The sequence below is a fragment of the Pseudonaja textilis genome, chromosome 3, assembly GCF_049901715.1.
Source record: "Pseudonaja textilis isolate UNSWEBS1 chromosome 3, rPseTex1.2, whole genome shotgun sequence".
Classification (NCBI taxonomy): Eukaryota; Metazoa; Chordata; class Lepidosauria; order Squamata; family Elapidae; genus Pseudonaja; species Pseudonaja textilis.
Window position 1 is genome coordinate 26496456 of NC_141992.1, and position 19105 is coordinate 26515560.

At 43.5% G+C, this 19105-nt stretch overlaps 1 long non-coding RNA gene and 1 pseudogene across 1 annotated transcript in view; both read left to right on the forward strand.

The window, feature by feature from the left end:
* LOC148126046 (uncharacterized) overlaps positions 1-19105 on the forward strand; it is a 130097-nt gene that overhangs the window by 94397 nt on the left and 16595 nt on the right. The gene's annotated exons all lie outside the window — the stretch shown is intronic.
* Positions 12814-13820, forward strand: LOC148126047 (uncharacterized; annotated as a pseudogene).

Consider the following 19105-nt stretch of genomic DNA (forward strand, 5'->3'; position numbering starts at 1 on the left):
CAAGAAAAGTCATAAAATGGGTCAAAAATCATTTAATAACTTTTTTGCTTAACAACAGAAATTTGGGGCTCAATTGTGGCCATAAGTTGAGGCCTATCTGTAATATCAGATCCTGATCCACCTGCATTTAAAAGACAAAGGCCACTCTTTTGAAGACATTTTGGACAGAGAGGACTGCTGGTTTGAAAGAGGGATTAAAGAGGCCATCAATTTCAAAACTGAACAGCCCTCTCTCAACGGGGGGTGGTGGGGGTGGTGGGGTGGGGGTGACATTATCTGTCTCCAATCTACAACACAATCCTTTCAGCAATTCCAAGAAGGCTCCCCGCCCATTTTCACCACTCAGGTGACCCTGAAGACACAGATGAACCTCCAGGTGGCCTCAATGACTCTCTAAAAGAATACAAATGACCAGCTGTCTGCAAGGAATATAAATCCTTCTATTTCCCACCATCCAGTCAGAGCTGAAGAAGCTTCTTGGATGACAAGTGAAATGTCTTCAACAAAAAACAAGAAATCCCAGTTGTCTCTTAAAAAACAACAACACCTTTGGAATACCCCTCTTCATACTTGTATGCAGAGAACCCTCTGATTCTTTAATGACAGATTCTACCAATCCCATAGTAGCAGAAACTTTTAGAATATAGACAAGTCTTACTAAATAAATGAATCAAGCAGAATTCTTAGCCAGTTCTTGTACTTGTGCGTCTTAATTTTGTGTCCCGAATATATGAAAGGGCATGATATAAACTAGGGGTGTCAAACTCAAGGCCTGGGGGCTGGATTCAGTTTGCGGAGTGCTTAGATGTTGCCTGCGGGGCTGCCTTGGAAACAGCAAAGGACCGGCTCACGGTGCCTCTGCCAGTGAAAACAAAGTTCAGGAGGGCCACAGGCAGCTCTTCTGAGCTTCGTTTTCACTGGCAGAGGGTTGCAGGACGCTGTCACAGCCAAAAACAGAGCTTGAGAGCCCATTTTCGCTGGCAGAGTGCTCAGCCACCACAGGTGCCCTGACACGAGTGATGTCGAACTGGCCACACCCATCCTGCCCATGCCCACCCTGGCCCCCTGAGGTTAAACACAACCCTGGTGCGGCTCTCAATGAAATTGAGTTTGACACCCCTGACATAAAACAAATAAGGAAACATTCCATTATTAATTTTTAAAAAAATAAAAATTAAGAAAATTCAGTGGTGATTGGCTCTGAGGGACTCTACTTAAAGAGAAATAATAATTTTTTTAAAAAAACTATGATTGACTTCTGGGCCCCTTTGAGTGCCTCAGCCCATACTTGATGGAACATGAGAGCCAAAAGTGATTCCCAGAATGAGCAGAAGTTCCAAATGAAGCCAAATGCCTGCAGGCAAATTTGTGCTGCCGAAAGCGAACTGACTCATGGGTTGCCTTGTAGGGCTTAAGGAAACAACAACAACAAGGATTGGGCAAAAGAAAAGGAAAAAATCTGCTACACTCCCTAAGTCAGGTTTTGTACACTATTGAAGATGATTCACTGTCTGGTTTTCACTTTGTGAAATTCCACTGGCAGACAGGGTGTCTCTTCACAGTTGTAGAGCTTTCAGGATAGACTACCCTTCTTGGTTCACACACTCCTCCCCCACGGTCATGAAACTTGCAATATTCTGTAACAAAGTTTTCATGCCCCTCTGTAAAAATAACTAGAAGAGGAATGAGAAGGAGAATGATCAATGGGTTGTTATGTGGCTTTCCACAACTCTCCTTTGCTCATTCCATCTGTGCCTTTATTGACATTTCTTCTGGCAGAAATGAAGCTCAGGTATATTCCTTCATTAGCCCTGATTCAGTGATGCACTGTTGCACATCATGGGCTGGTGATGATGTTACAGAAGTAGTAACTGAAAAAAGGTTTAGCTGAAAATCAAGGTGTAACCTCTTCCTCTGATGGATACATTAAGTATTTGTGCCTGGCACCAGCACATGGCAACCTTGGGGTAGCTACCAATGGTCTGATTATCTGAAGTTTATCTGCTCTCTGTTTTATGGCACTTGACTGAATGTTGAGCAGTTCCCATTGTAATACAGTCACATCATTCCAGAGTATTGTCCTGGGAGCAGTTATAGCCACTGAGCATCATCAAAGAGCAGTTATCTCCTGCGTTGGTAACCCTACCTAGTCACACTGTTATGTCTGGTAGAAATAAATTACAAGACTGTTGGCTGCCAATGAAAACAGGAGAGTTGAAGTGGAAAGAATTATACCAAGGATGTTATCAAACTTGGGAGAACATATATTCTCCTTTATATTGCTGAGCTGTAACTCCTAGTATTTGTCTCCATTACTAAATGGAGTTGATGGAAATTGAGTCCTTATTTCTGCCTTATGGGTACTTCTCCAGACTATTATGTCACATTGCACCTCTCCCCACAATAATATATAATCTGTCAAGTGTCATCTAAATAAATATTTCACAGTGGCAATATTTCTCAGGCTCAAATATGAAACAGAATAAATACTTTATTTGTAGTGTCTATAAAGACAGGTAAAGAAATTTAATACTGGTATTTCCTTGAGAAAAACCCTCATTTCTTTCATTATCATCCAGTTGTTAAGGGAACAAGATTAGTCACAAGGTACCTGTGAGTAATAATACACCAGAGAGAGAGAGAGAGAGAGAGAGAGAGAGAGAGAGAATCCTCACTTTACCACTGATTGTTTAGTGACTATTCAAAGTTATGATGGATATCCCCTAAAGTACTTATAACTGATTCACAGGTCTGGTAGTTGGACCACCCTGCAGTCACATGACCATAATTTTCAGCCTTTTTTTTTTTTGCCAGTTTCCAGCATTTACTTCCAATTTCTAGCAGAAGAACATCCATTAGTTAAAATGGATTTGTTGAAACAACTGCAGCATTTACTTAGTAACCACTACAAAAAAGGCTGTAGAATCATATCTGATCACACGATAGCCTGCTTAATTATTTTCATGATTTACAATCACAGTTCTGGGTTCAATTACTGTCGTAAGTTGAGGCCTAACTACCAGTGAAATAATAATTAAATAACTGCTGCAGAGCAGTTGCTGCCTCTAGTAGTATGCTAATTTAACTTAGAGCAACCACAGAAAGATTCAGCTAGGATGGTAGATAGCATCCTGAAAGATGTGCTCCTCTTTTCATAAATGGCTATTTTCTGACTGATCAGGTATGCCATGTTCTCTATATTCCAATTATGTCCCAGATTTAAAGATTGCTTTTGTTCTGGGACTTAAGACCTGTGGTGATGCAGTGTATAGCAGCGGTTGCCAACCAGTGGGCCATGGTGGTTGCCAACCAGTGAGCCACTGGTGTGCCGTGAAAAAATTTTGGTGGGCCGCAGAGAAATCTCACCCCCAGAGCACCCCCACAAAGCAATTAATCCAGGCTGTGCAGAAACACAAGGCTGGGCCGCCCACATGGCCCGTGGGAACCCTCCCCGCCCACTCCTTACCCAGTAAACTTGCCTGCTAAATTGCTATTTTTTCCTTTTTTCGAGGACAGGACATGGTTGGATTTCTTGCTTTCTAGCTAGTCTTTAGATCTTCGGCTCAGCACAGCCGAACCTCCCTTAGGACTGAAGGTTTGCTTGCAAGCAAATTCAGTGCAGACTCATGGCAAGCAAATTTGAGAGACTGAGCTAGCCGATGGCAGATAGATAGATCACTGAATGATTCTGTGAGCAACTCAATCTGCCTGCTTTGCCTGATTTTGGGTAAAAGTTGCTCTTTTTTCTAAAAAAAAATCAATATTTACATGCATGGTGTGTCGTGAGTTAATTTTGTGAGTTTGCTTGCTTGCAAATTTTATGAGTTTGCTTGCAAGCAAATTTTATGTGACAAACTGAGCTAGCCAATGGCAGATAGATAGATCTCTGAATGAATCTGTAATTCTGTGAGAAACTCAATCTGCCTGCTTTGCCTGATTTGGGATAAAAGTTGCTCTTTTTTATAAAAAAAAAATCAATATTTATGTAAATATTTATAATATTTACATACAAGCCATGCCCAGCCAGTCACATGACCACCAAGCCACATCCACAAATTAGGCCTCGCCCACAGAACCGGTTAGTGGTCCCTGGGATCTAAAATTATGAGTTTGGTGGTTCCTGAGGTCCAAAAGTGTGGTGACCCCTGGTGTATAGAATGCAGTATTGCAGGCTAGTTTGGTTCTCACTGGATCAAGGTTGCTCAGCCTTCCAACCTCCCAAAGTCATTAAAATGAGGACCCAGATTGTTGGGATCAATATGCTGACTCTGTAAACCATAGGTGTCAAGCTCACCACATCACATTGTCATCATGTGATGTTTTGCTATGTGTTCCCCCTCTACAGAGCTCAGATGGGTGTGGCCTGCATGTGATGCATCTGACCGGTGGTGGGATAATTTTTTTTTACTACTGGTTCTGTGGGCATGGCTTGGTGGGCATGACAGGGGAAGGATACTGTAATATCTCCAGTCAGAGATGGTATCTGCTGGTTCTCCAAACTACTCAAAATTTCCACTACCAGTTCTCCAGAACTGGTCAGCGCCTGCTGGATACCACCTCTGCATTTGACCCACAGGTTGCCAGTTTGCCCCCCCACCCCTTTGAGAAGGCTGTAAAGGTCTGTGAAGCAGTATATAAGTCTGATTGCTATTGCTATTGCTTATCTTTTTCCTGAAGTTGAAAACTTTTCCCAACATTTTCTCAAGGAAGCAGGAAAGTTACATTATCATCCATATACTGTACAAATGTTCAGGGAGACAATAGGTGCAAGTGGTCACTGTGGCATGAGCATGGGGCATGGTAGTTTGGGCAAAGCAGAAAGTGGGTGTGTCTCTCCCTTAAAATTTCCTAAAACTCACCTAATAGGTTAGGATGGGCAGAAACCATCAGGGATAAACAGTCTTTAAATATTTTATTTATTTATATTTATTCCTTTATTCATTACATTTCTATACAACATTTGTCATGGAAAGTATTTCTGGACAGCATACAACAATAAAAAAAAATCATATTATACATATGCCTATTGTTTCTGATAAGCAATATATACTTTTATTGATCAATTTACTCCCATATTTCCTTTAATATATGGTATTTCCCCCACCTTTTTTTGCTATTATAAGTGTGAATCTCTTCTAGGTGTGATAGGACAGTGTAGCTGACATGCAGTTTCCCATTCCTGGACAAAGATAACTATTGTGTAGTGTCATTATGTGGCATCAGCTATTCAACTAAAATTTGATAAGGTATGAACACTGTGTTGATACAGATAATCAGAGTTGGAAGGGACCTTGTAGGTCATCTAGTCCAAACCCCCGCCCAAGCGGGAGACCCTACACCATTTCTGACAAATGGCAGTCCAATCTCTTCTTGAAAGTCTCAAGTGATGGCGCTCCCACAACTTCCGAGGGAAAAGCTGTTCCATTGGTTGATTGTTCTCACTGTCAGAAAGTTTCTCCTTGTTTCCAGGTTAAATCTCTCCTTGTTCAGTTTCCATCCATTATTCCTTGTCTGGCCCATAGGAGCTTTAGAAAATAGCTTGACCCCTTCCTCCCGGTGGCAGCCCCTCAAATATTGGAAGACCGCTATCATGTCTCCCCTGGTCCCCTGGTTGAGACTGACTTATATCTATTAGCAAGTGTGTGTTGCACTTTTGAGGATGGAGAGATGTTAAATGTCCTATATATTACAATCTAATTCTCAGTGCATTCTGACTATGTAGTAATGTCTATTTCAAATATAAGTAATCTCACTGAAATGGAAGACTTTAGTGGTTTGCGTTCCTAGCTGGATGAGTAATTTTTAATCATAACTCCATCCATCTGGAAGACATTTACAGAGCAAACCTAATGTGTCTTTAACTCATCCAATGTCGGAGCACTTAGAAAAGCCCAAGCCTTTTCTGGCTATAGCTCAGCAGGATGGAGGTAGACAAAGTAATGTTTGTGCAGTATTTCTAGATCCAATTCCAGGTTTGGTTTCTACTCCATAAACCCTGGTTTTAAGTCTCCCTTGTTCATCCCCAGCATCAGTTTTTTTTTTTTTTTTTTGGTGGCTTTTTGAAATTGGGATTTCCTGACCTCTGAAACAATCAGCTTGGAGAAGGAGGGGGAACCGATGCGAGATTTCCCTTCTCTGAGGTTGAATGTGATTCTGATTCAGGTTGGCAGAAGTTCCTGGGATATTATCTCAGAGAGCCTAAGACTGCACACTTTGGGATCACTTAGTATAAATATTGGCAGACCGATGCTCTGACTCAGTAACCACTATAATTTCAAAGGCACTGATAAGCATATGCAGCTTTTCCATTTCCAGAGTTGCCCATTTTCTCAAAGCAAATGAAATGTGTGAGTTTCAAAAGGAAGCTGTTGAAAGTTAGGTAGGGCTGAATAGCATATCAAAATGCCAGTTGCTGCCACTTTCAAAACAAAACCTACAAACCCATAAACTATATAAATTCCATATCTAAAAGATTTACTGGAATCTAGAATATCTAAAACAAAAGTTTCTTAACTTTGCCTTTGGATTCTTTTTGTAGCTTTTAAAAGCTACTCATTTTCAACACCCCTGGTCCCTGGCAATAGCAGAATGGTCTGTCTTAGTAGACACAGCCATATTAACTACAATTTTTAACCAAAAAACATGTCTTCATGTCTTGTTTATGAAGACGTTGTTATCTTTGGGGCACCAGAAAATCCATTTTAACCTCGTAAAGTTTATATAAAATGGATGTTTGTTTTCCCCCAAGCAATATAACTATCATTTTACTACTGTTATTATTAAATGTTTATGATTGCTTTAAACCACAATGGGAAACAATATTTACTTTTTATTTATCAACAAGTACATAAAAAAATTCTCTTATAGATATCAGATTTTTAAACCTGATTTTTTTTAATGTCTTGGAGGTCTCTGTCTTAATACTTAAAAAAAGAAGAACAAATACCGAATCTTTCTTGATTTCAACCAGGAAGGCAGACTTTACATTCTTTATGTTAGAAACCACTAGTTCAAGTAATACAGCATTTAAGGCTATGTTTATGTTTCTACATGGAGAAGGTTGATCCCACTGCTGGTTACCTTCAGATTGGTCCTAGAGGGCAAGCATACCTAATTCTAACTATGATTTCAATGCTGCTCTAAGTTGGAAGACAGAGATAACTCTTCCTTTGCTTGTTCTCAATAAGGATTTGAGTAGCCTAAAGATGTGGCCCTTGGAGTTCCCACTTCATTAAAATGAATAATTTATGAATTCACAATTCACTTTTCCTCTTGCACATAAACTAACCTGGCAGTAAAGTTCTTTGAGTTTCTTTGCAACCTGGCATGTAGAGACTTCCCACACTGTTAGTCAGAGACCACAAAACACCTTTCACTTCCTCTGAAAAGGTTACATATTGAGCCACAGCTGCCATATACTTCATACATTTCTAAAGAAAATGGAGAACCTTATAGAACCAGCCTATCCAATAAAATGGGGAGAGGGAGGTAAGGGAAGTGCTGCAACAGGGAGGCACTTCGATCCTTTTCTATCTTTATGGCTGGCAGTTGACTATTCCATCTATAGGATTCAACCACCTTCTTTCAGGGGGTTGCATTTATTTTCCTACCTAACCTTGGAGTCTTTCCCTTAGGGCAGGGCAGGGTGTCAAACTCAATTTCATTGAGGGCCACATCAAGATTGTGTTCGACCTCAGGACCTCAGGGTGGGTGTAGCCAGGGTGGATGTGGCCAGTTCAATGTCACTTATCCATTTTTGGTTGCGATGGCCTCCCACAGTCCTCTGCCAGAAAAAAACGTAGTTTGGGGAGGCTGTGTGTGGTCCGCCTGGGCTCCATTTTCACTGGCAGAATGCTGCAGGAAGCCATTGTGGCCAAAAATTGAGCCCGGGTAGGCCACACAGGGCCCTCCCATGCTCTGTTTTCACTGGCAGAGGCAGCGCGGGCTGGTTCTTTGCTCTTTCCAGGGTGGCTCCATGGGCCGGGTCTAAACATTGGATATGGCCCCCAGGCCTTGAGTTGGACACCCTGCCTTAGGATCTTTCCTATTTTTAAAAAAGTGCTTCTGCACATTCTGGAGTTTCTCTTAGCTTGCCAATAATCCCGTTTTGTATACAGTAGGTATTGCTACTTCTTGGAGCCACATTACAATGTGAACTTTAGCAATAGAGATTATTATGTGAACCATATTTACCATCAATTCTTCTTCATGTTTTTCACACATGTACTTTGTTTACATCTTGTTTGGATTAAGGGCCCTTCAGTCATCACCATGCAGGAATGAAAATGTCAAGGGAAAAGCATTTAAACTGACACTGTAATTTTGTTCTCCAACTTACTGCTTTCTGGATGTGTAGAATGACATCCCCCAGTGTAGTCAAAAATTCTGGCTGAGGAGTTTGAGTATTTTAGTACTCAACATTCCTGGAGAGCACCAGATTGGGAAAATTGGCTAAGGAATTACTTTTTTGTGTATTTTTAGATTCAACTCTAAAAGCATTTGCAGGTAAGCAGGAGTATATTAATATGGTTCACAGGAAAAGACTATTTTAAAGAAATAGTTTCATTTTGCTTGAAAATGTCTCAATCTGTAAGTAAAAAAAAGAAATCAAAAGTTAAAAAAAGAAAAAAAGGATTTTTTCCCCTCAGAATGTTGCCGCAACAGGAGTTTGTGAATCAGAACATGCAGGACAGGACAGCTAAACACATCTTGCTGAGATTTAAGGCTGAATTGCAAATTAGTCAGAACGATAAAGGCATTGTTTCAGAAAATGGTTCCCACTCCAGCTTGCTAATTAATCAAGGAAAAAAAAAGGCTCATCAAGGAACAGTCCAACAACAAGAAGCCGATTAAGACAAGGTTGTCCTGAAGGTTAAACATGTGCAGTTTTAAAAATTAAATAATGAACAGTACCGAATTTCAACCATCCATTCACATTTGTATGTAACATAGCAAGTTTGAATGACACTGGCAGAAGTTGGGAGTTACATGTGGCCTGTCAAATATATTGCCCTTCATTATTTCTAGCACGGAAAAATGAAAGTGTGCTGATTGCTCTTATGGGTGGAACTTTAGTTTTAAGCTTCATTGACAGATCTGCCACACACCCCATGAGAACAAAAGGTTCTTCCCATACACCTCTTTAGCATTTAGCACTATCAGAAGTATCCTTAATCTAAACATATTTTAAGGAGAACTTTGAGACCTGGTGTAGTAATCATTAATTTTAACAGGTAAAGAGCGCATTTCATTCTCAGGAAAAACTACCAATCATAGTTTTCCAGTTGAGGTTGTGAAGAAGGCTTTCCAGTCTCCAAAAATATTCCTGGAAATATGCCAAATCTCATTTGTTAAGTGAAAGGCTAAGTAAGGCTCTATTAGATCCAGATGCTGACCCTTGCATCTTCTCATGCACTCTCTTCGAAGTTCCAGGTTCATGTGTCCAATTATTTAAATGAAGGTGATAGAAGGGCAGGATATAGTGCCAGCCTATAATATTCTGCTGCCTGAATACAGCCCAAATCCTCCCTTCCACAGCTAGAAAAAAAATCTGTAAGCCTTAACATAATCAAACAGCAAGATTATCTAATTTCAGCTATTCCTTTCTCATCTCCATAGTCTGTTGAAGAAAGACATTTTATCCTACTACATGGTAGGATATAATAATAATCTAAATTCTCCCTGAATTTGAAATGCATACTTTTTGATTTTTTAAAAAACATTTCCACAGCCCATTATTGTTTCTTCTCAAGAATCATTACAAGATCTTTGATGGAAAGAGTAGCAAAGATGGAGAAATTTCCCAAACCAAATGAAATGTTAGACAGTTGAGCAAGTGATTCTGTTATCTAGAGAAGAAAATATTAAAGAGAGGCATGATTTCTGTCTTCAATTTCTGAACTACTGTCGTGATGGAGCAGAGTTGTTTTGAGTTAAAACAGACTTTAACCACCAAGTGGAACATGTATAGAAGTAGAATTCAGGATTAGAATTACTGGGGTTATTTTGACGACATATTACATAGCTACTTTAGGGATAATCTTTATCCTGCTTGCTTGTTTCAAATGCTTTAAAGATATTCCAGCCATACAATTCTAAACTGAACCAATGATTTATGCCCTTGTCAACAGCCATTTAGACTACTGTAATGTAGTCCACAGGAGGATGCTTTGAAAGATGTCTTGAAGACAACAGCTGGCTCAGAAGGCAGTGGTCCATGTGCTAATTGATACTGCTGCTAGGAACACACCAGAGGTTCTGGAGATCTGGCAGCAGAATTTTTGAGTAGTTCGGGTAACCGGAGGTAACCTTCCCCCAGGAATAGGGAGGGAATGGAGATTTTACATTATCCTTCCTCTGGAGTGGGGTGGGAATGGAGATTTTGCAGTATCCTTCCCCTGCTCTGCCTACCAGGCCATGCCCACCAAGCCACACCCACAGAACTGGTAGTTTTCAATTTTTTTGAATTTTTTGAATCCCACCACTGGAGCACACTATACCTCCCAATGAGTTCTATAGTGGCTAACAATGGTTGCAGTTTAAGTGCTGGTGCTAACCTACAGAGCCCTAAATTGTTTAGAATCAAATTATTTGAAGGTCTACATTCTCCTACTAGAGTAAGCAATACTAATTAATCTGTACAAAACCAATAGTGGTTGATCTGAAAGAAACTAACAGTGGGGAAGAAAGAGGGGAAGGGGTGTGTGTGAGAAAGGTTGCTAGTGCTATTTTCCAGTAGCTGCACCAATTCTCCAAAATGGTATCACAGTGACACTCAAAGCTCCCAGCCTGATTTCCTTCCAGGAACAGTTCCAGATTAAGTAATATGGAGAATATTTGAGATAGGATTCCATGGTGGTTGGGTTATAGTTTCGCTTTGCTAACTATATTTTTAATTGGTTTGCACTCTATCATTTGTGTATCTTCTTTTTATTGTATATTGTTTTATTATACAGTTTATCTTGTGGACCACTGAGATTCCTTCAGGATGGTGGCAGTGTAAAAATGAAATAAGTAAAAACAATAAATGTCATGCAATAATGTTTCTGGGCAATTTGCATTAGTAAAATGAAATCAATACAGCGAGAATATCTGGGTTTTGTAGATGAAAAAGGAATATGGCTTGTAGCATCTTTTAGTTTCTTGCATCCTGTGTGGTATTGTTATTGACAATAGGTAAACTATTGTGGATTGAACTGGTTCATCCAGTATAATTTGTTGACTTGTTCTTCTTCCCATAGTTATTCTTGTAGTGCTTTGTCATTATGCATATATTTAATTTGTAAGCCATAGAAGCAAAGATGCAGATGCGAAGGAGGCGAAAGCTGTATTTTTCTCTGCATAGGTAGCATTTTTTAAACAATTCTGAAATGTAAAGTGAATCAGTGGGTGAGTCCCTATATATTAATTTCATCTCAGGAACAAGATTAGGTAATTTGAAAATCAAAATCCAGACATCAAGTCACACAATGAGAATTTTGGAAGCACCACTACTAAAGCTGTCAGTGACCACTTAATTTGATTAAAGAATGAGAAATCCTAGTCATCACATGCCTGAAACATCACACTTTCTGAGAATTCAAAACTCTTTAGCCTAAATCCAGATGTTGAAGGACTGATTGTGGTGAGAAATAAAGAGGAAAACCATTTGTGCAACCCTGTTTTTCCTCATTACCTTTTTGTAAACCCTCCATTTATTCCTTTCTAATCCATCTTTTGAATTTTTCCCTACATTGCTTTCTCCTCATCATGTTTCTCTTTGTCTCTTTCCTTTTTTCTAGCCCTCTAGAGGCTTGGTGGTGCAGTAGTTAGAATGCAGTATTGCAGGCTGACTCTGCCCATAGCCTGGAGTTTGATCATGATCAGGCTCAAGGTCGACTCAGCCTTCCATCCTTCCAAGGTTAGTAAAATGAGGACCCAGATTGTAGGAGGCAATACGCTGACACTGTAAACTGCCCAGAGAGTGCTGTAAAGCACTGTGGGGTGGTATATAGAATTCCACCCACCTGTTAGCATCATTTCATTTTGTTGTTGCTGGTTTGACTGTAGCATATAGGGAAAAAGAACCCTTTCAAACAGCTTCTTCCCATGTATGCTTCTATACTAGAAGGTTATCATGCCAGCCTGGCTGGAATAACAACAACAACAACAACAACAACAACAACAACAACAACAACAATAATAATAATAATAATAATAATAATAATAATAATAATAATAATAATAATATGGACTGGTCAACATCAAAAGAGGGATTTTCCAGGGTGTTTTCTGCTATTCATCATCGCTACGACCCCCCTGTCAACAATTTTACAGAAAACTAGCCTGGGTTATCAAACTGCTAAAAATTCACAGAAAATCTCTCACCTGCTGTACATAGATGATCTGAAGTTATACGGAAAATCAGAAATTGAAATGCAGTCACTGACCAATACAGTTCGAATTTTCAGCACTGACATCAGCATGGAGTTTGGCCAGGACAAATGCACCACAGTGGCACCGAAGAAAGGGAAGATCGTAGAAAGTGATGGAATTGAAATGCCCAATGGACAAACCATCGAGTGCCACCAACCTGAACCCTACAAATACCTGGGCATACTGCAGCTGGATAATATCAAGCACGGGCAAGTGAAAAATGTGGTCAGCAAAGAATACATACAAAGGGTCAGAAAACTTCTAAAAAACAAACTGAATGGTGGTAACACCATCAAGGCTATAAATACCTGGGCCATACCTGTCATCAGATATACTGCTGGGATCATAAACTGGACACAGACAGAGCTGGACAGTTTGGATAGGAAAACAAGAAAACTGATGACCATACACTATGCGCTGCACCTGTGTAGTGATGTCAACAGTTTATATTTGCCCAGAAAAGCAGGCAGCAGAGGACTTTTGCAAGTGAAGCAGACAGAAGAACAGTCGAAGAAGAGAAGCATGCTCTGGCAGATTATGTGAAAGACAGTGTTGAACCAGGTTTGATGGAGGTCAACAAGAGGAAGCTCAAAGTGCAGCAAACCAAGAATCAATATAGAAAAACAGCTATGCAAACTCAGGCTGACAGCTGGTGTAACAAAGCACTGCATGGACAGTTGCTTGAAAAGATCCAAGAAAAAGTAGATAAGGAAAAGAACTGGTTATGGCTGAGCAACGGAACACTGAAGAAAGAAACAGAAGGCCTGATTCTTGCAGCCCAAGAACAAGCCATCAGAATGAATGTAATCAAGGCCAGAATAGAAAAATCTGCTGATGACCCCAAATGCAGACTCTGCAAAGAAGCAGATGAAACTATTGATCACATACTGAGCTGTTGCAAGACAATAGCTCAGACTGACTACAAACAATGTCACAACACAGTCACTCAGATGGTCCACTGGAACTTGTGTCACAACTAATAACTGCCTGTAGCAAATAACTGGTGGGATGATAAGCCTGAAAAAGTAGTGGAAAATGAACATGCAAAACTACTGTGGGACTTCTGAATACAGACTGACAAAGTTCTGGAACACAATACCCAGATATCATGATTGTGGAGAAGAAAAAAGTGTGGATCATCGACATTGCCATACCTGGTGATAGCAGAATCAACGAGAAACAACTTGAAAAAAATCACCAGATATCAGGACTTGAGAATCAAACTGCAGAGACTCTGGCATAAACCAGTGCAGGTGGTTCCAGTGGTACTTGGCACACTGGGTACTGTGCCTAAAGACCTAGGTAAGCATTTAAAAACAATTGGCGCTGACAAGATCACCATTGGTCAGCTGCAGAAGGCCACCTTATTGGGATCTGCTCGCATAATCTGCCAATACATTACATAGTCCTAAATGCTTGGGAAGTGTTTGACTAGCGATTTGTGATACGAAACTCAGCATAGTCATCTTGTTTGCTGTGTACACTGTTGTTTTTGTGTATCATCATCAATAATAATAATAATAATAATAATAATAATAATAATAATAATAATAATAATAACAATAATAATTGTTGTGGAGCGATGGTAAGGAAGAGGCATGAGACCAGAGCGTACAACTAACAAGGCTTTATTGCGGGGAATAAAGGGTTGTCGCGTCTGCTTGCTAACTTGCAGACTAGCGGGCGACAACGGGCTGGCTCTGCCCGACAGCCGGCTTATATAGCCGACTGTCAAACGGAGCCAACCAATGGGAGCGGCTGGTGCTCCCGCTCAAACAGCGGACCTGGTTGGGAACCCCCCACCAGTTCCACGGACATAACACTCCTTTCCCCAGCTGGGAACACGCGTGAGTCCTGCAGGTAAGCCGGCTGTCTCCGCTGGCGACCAGAGCGTCGTAGTTCGGGTGGACTGTTGGCTGGTGACAAGTCCAGGCCTTTGGGACGAGAGCCTCGACGGTCGTCGGGGCAGGGGCTTGCCCAGGCGCGGTGTCTTGTGAAGTCGGCGAGTCCCCTTGCTCGGGCTGACCCGGAAGAACTCGTGGTCCAGTTGGCCAACTGGAATGCTTGGTTGCTGAGTCGGTGACCCTGGCCGGAAACTCGGGCTCTCCAGTAGACCTTCCTGTTCATCGGGGAAAACCGGGTCCCACAGGGAGCTTCCGTCTGGCACCGGCAGGGAGACGTTGGCGCTGGCAGGTCGGGTTGGGTTGGTATCAGTCGCACGCCGCTTTCTGAGTTGGTCCACGTGTCTTCGCCACAGGCGTCCATCTTCCAGGAGGACCCTGTAGGACCTTGGACCTGTGACTGACACGATTTGACCTGGTACCCACAAAGGATCCCCTGCATAGTTCCTGGCGTACACCAGGTCTTGCAAGGCAAAGTCTCTGACCAGACTGTCAGACCCTAAAGGGGTGTCTGGGCAGTAGTGGGGTGTGGCCTGTCCAGGGTGGTTCTAAGGCGTCTCCCCATTAACAGTTCGGCGGGAGATTTGTTAGTGGTGGTGCAGGGCATCGTATGTTGGCTAAGCAGGAAGCGAGACAGTTTAGAGTGCCAGTCTACCTGGCCAAACCTGGCGACGCGCTCCTTGGCTGACCTTACCGCTCTCTCTGCCATCCCGTTGCTAGCGGGGTGAAAGAGAGCTGTATGAGGACATGTCTGATGCCCAAATTAGCCACGTACATACTGAACTCACATGACGTGAACTGCGGGCCATTGTCAGACACCAGCGTGTCTGGAAGTCCATGGGTGACAAACAAGCGTGTCAGGGCTTTGACTACTGCTTGGGTGGTGGTTGTGGGAAGCAAGGCCACGTCAATCCACTTGGGTAGGAATCCCGACCACCAAGAAAGTCTTGCCATGCACTGGTCCAGCCAGGTCGATGTGCAGGCGAGACCAAGGGGCACTAGCACTTTCCCACCTGGTGGGCGTGGTGGCGGGTGGGGCAGCCCTGGTTTCTTGGCAGGGTTGGCAAGAGCTTACCCAGTTGGCGATTTGAGCATCCATGCCGGGCCACCAAACGTAGCTGCGGGCCGCCTTCATCCTTACGATGCCCGGATGGCCCTCGTGAAGCACCTTCAGGATGGGTACTCGAAGGGTGGCTGGGATGACTACTCTTGTGCCCCACAATAGGCATCCCTGTACCTCGACAGTTCCTGCTGGCGGGTTTTAAAGGGAACAAAGTCAACTGTACATTGAGTTTCCGGCCACCCCCTTCCACACCCAGTCCAGAACCTGGGCGATTATTTTGTCCTTTTGGGTGTGCCGATGTCTTCGGCTGTCACTGGAAGTTTGAGTTCGTTGACCTCGAAAATGGCGTGAATTGGTGCAGGGTCCTCGACTGGGACTGGCAGGGGGCAGCGACTGAGGGCATCGGCATGACTCAAGTTCTTGCCAGGACGATGCACCAACTTGAATGAGTAGGCGGCCAGAAACAAAGTCCATCTGGTCATTCTGGGTGAGAAAGTACCTGCGGGTTTGCTTATCTCCAGATAAAAGTCCTAGGAGAGGTTTATGGTCAGTCACAAGTTCAAAATGGTGGCCAAATAAGAATTCGTGGAACTTCTTAACTGCAGCAACGCAGCCAGGGCCTCTTTATCGATTTGGCTGTAGTTCCTTTCTGCCGAGGAGAAAGTCCTAGAAAAGAAGGCAATTGGTGCCTCGGAACCGTTAGAGTCTGTGGCTTAGGACAGCCCCAATCCCAAAAGGGATGCATCAGCAGCCAGGACCAGAGGAAGGCGTTGATCGAACTGGACTAAAACCGCTTCCGATGTGAGGTGATTTAACTGATCTGAAAGCGTGGGCTTCCTTGGGTCCCCAATGCCAGGGTGAGTCTTTATCTAAGAGTCTATGTAGGGGTTCAGCGACTGATGCTTTGTGAGGGAGGAATGAGGCGTAAAAGTTTAGAAGCCCCAGAAAGGCTTGTAGTTCGGTCTTGTTGGTTGGTGTGGGTGCCTCGTGGATGGCCTTCACCTTGGATTCGATTGGGTGGATGCCGGAGGCGTCTATCCTATAACCCAGAAAGTCCACCTGCCTAGTGGCGATGGTGCACTTCTCCCTTTAAGTTTGAGGCCATGCTGCCTAAACTTCTCTAGCACTGTCCTGACCCTCTGAATGAGTTGAGGTTGGCTCGTGGCTGAGACTAAGATGTCATCGAAATACGGAACAACTCCTGGGAGACCTTGGAGGATCCGTTCCATGAGTGACTGGAAAATACCGGGGCCACACTGACCCCGAATTGGAGCGCATTTGAATGCCCCTCTATGAGTGACTATGGTTTGTAATTCAGCTGTCTGATCATCAACAGGGAACTGTTGGTATGCCTGGGACATATCTAACTTGGCGAAAATGGTACGGGTTCGAATGTGTGTAAGAGGTGCTGAATAACTGGGACGGGGGTATGCGCTGACCTGTAAGTAACGGTTGAGCGTGGTTTTATAGTCTGCGCAGATTCTTAAACTGCCATCCTTCTTGAGTGGGGTGACTATGGGGTCTCCCATTTGGCGAAATCAGTAGGTTCTAACACCCCTTGTTTAAGTAGTTTGTCTAATTCTGCGTCCAATTTAGGACGGATGGCGAAAGGCACCCGCGTGGCTTAAGGCGGAGAGGGATTGCCTGGGGATCTACGGGAAAACGAAATGGGGGTGCCCGAATAGCAACCCAGCTCGCTGCTAAATACGTCAGAAAAATCAGAAAATAATGTATTCTCGTCAGAAGTTGAGACAGCATGGATCCCAGTTACACTAAGGCCAAGGAAGGAAACCAATCAAGTCCCAACAGGCTGGGGAGGGCACCGTTAACAACCACTAAAGGCAAATGGCCTTTAAAGGCTTGGAATTGAGCGAGGAACTTGCCTTTCCCGAGGACAGGAATGTTCTTGCCGTGGTAGTCCGCAGTGTCAGGTGGCATCTTTGGAGCTGTTTCCTTGACAGTCTGGGCTGGATCTTCTTCAGAGTATCCCAGGAGATGATTGAGAGCGCAGATCCCGTGTCTACCTCCATCCTGCAGGGTTTACCTTCTAGGAAAACAGAAATTTTAATTTTATCGGGGTTTGGGAAGTATGGTTAGCGTGGTAGCAGGTATAGCAGTCCTCCACTTGCCTTTGGGAAATAGGCGGTGGTGGAGGTCTTTGAGGCAAGGAGCGCCCTGCTTGGCATACTCTAGCGAGGTGACCCTTCTTTTGGCAGTTCAGGCAGATGGCGTTTCTAAATCTGCAGGATGCCCTAGAGTGGGAGCCTCTGCAGGTTAGGCACAAGGGTGGCTGTTTGAAGTTGTTTGTCTGTCTCGCTCCTACCTGTGAAGGCTTCTGATGTTTAAGGCGGTTAATATCTGACGAGTCTGTGGGGTCTTCTTCACTGAGCACTTCTTCAGAATGGACGGTTGGACTGCTGGGCTTTGATGGAGTGCCCTGAATCTCAGCTGCTGACTGGGCAGAGAGCTCAGCAGCCAGGGCTTCCTCCATGGCTAGGGCCAGATTCAAGTCCTTTTTTGCCAGCAGACGTCTTTGGAGTCTCAGGTCTCTAACCCCACAGACGATCTGGTCCAGCAACATGTCTTCCAGATATTCTTTGAAACCGCACTGTAAGGCAGCTGTCCTCAGGGCCGCCATGTATTCGTTGATCGACTCCCCCACTGCCTGCTTCCTGATTCTGAAGGCATACCTTCTAGCGATCTGGGACGGTTTTGGCGCGTAGTGATTGGAGAGTATTTCTTGTAACTCATCCCATGGGATGCTTCTGATGGCGCGTGGTGCGACTAACGCTGTAGCGGTGTCGAAAACGGCGGCCCCACAATAGCTGAGGAAATAAGACTTCTTTCTGTGTTCCGCAGCGTCAGCTAACCCGATGGCATCGAGGAAATGGCTGAAGCGATTCTTGTAGGAGTCCCACGTTTCCTCGTTAGGCCTGAATGGCGGGAATGGCGGATTAGCATTCATCGTGGAAAGTGTTGGGTTCATCTACTTCAATCGTCTTTGGAATCGCGCTCTTAAAAGAGCGCAGGCTGTGACTGTCTCTCTGGGTTACGTAGCTCTTTTCTGAATTTCGCGCTCTTAGCGAGCGTTGGCGGCCGCGGTTAGGGTGCCGGCGGCTCGTTTCAGTGACTGCGGCTCGAGTAATGGTGGTTTGAATTTCGCGCTCTTTGTGAGCGTTGCGCGGCTGCGGCTACAGCGCTCGTGACTTCACTCTCAGTGATCTACAGCTCTTTGAATAGACGCGTCTGGCTATCCTTCGACCATCCCATCCTCGTCGCCAGTGTTGTGGAGCGATGGTAAGGAAGAGGCATGAGACCAGAGCATACAACTAACAAGGCTTTATTGCGGGGAATAAAGGGTTGTCGCGTCTGCTTGCTAACTTGCAGACTAGCGGGCGACAATGGGCTGGCTCTGCCCGACAGCCGGCTTATATAGCCGACTGTCAAACGGAGCCAACCAATGGGAGCGGCTGGTGCTCCCGCTCAAACAGCGGACCTGGTTGGGAACCCCCACCAGTTCCACGGACATAACAACAACAATAATAATAATCCTCCAACACTACCTTAACAGTTCCTAGGTCCTTGGTTAGGTTGGCAGAATAGAAAAGAAAGAATTGGAGAAAAATCATAAAATGCAAAGAGAAGTAGAACAACTGTGGGAAATGAAAGCAAAGATAATATTTATAGTAATAGGCACCTTGGGTTCAATCCCAAAATATCTGGAGCC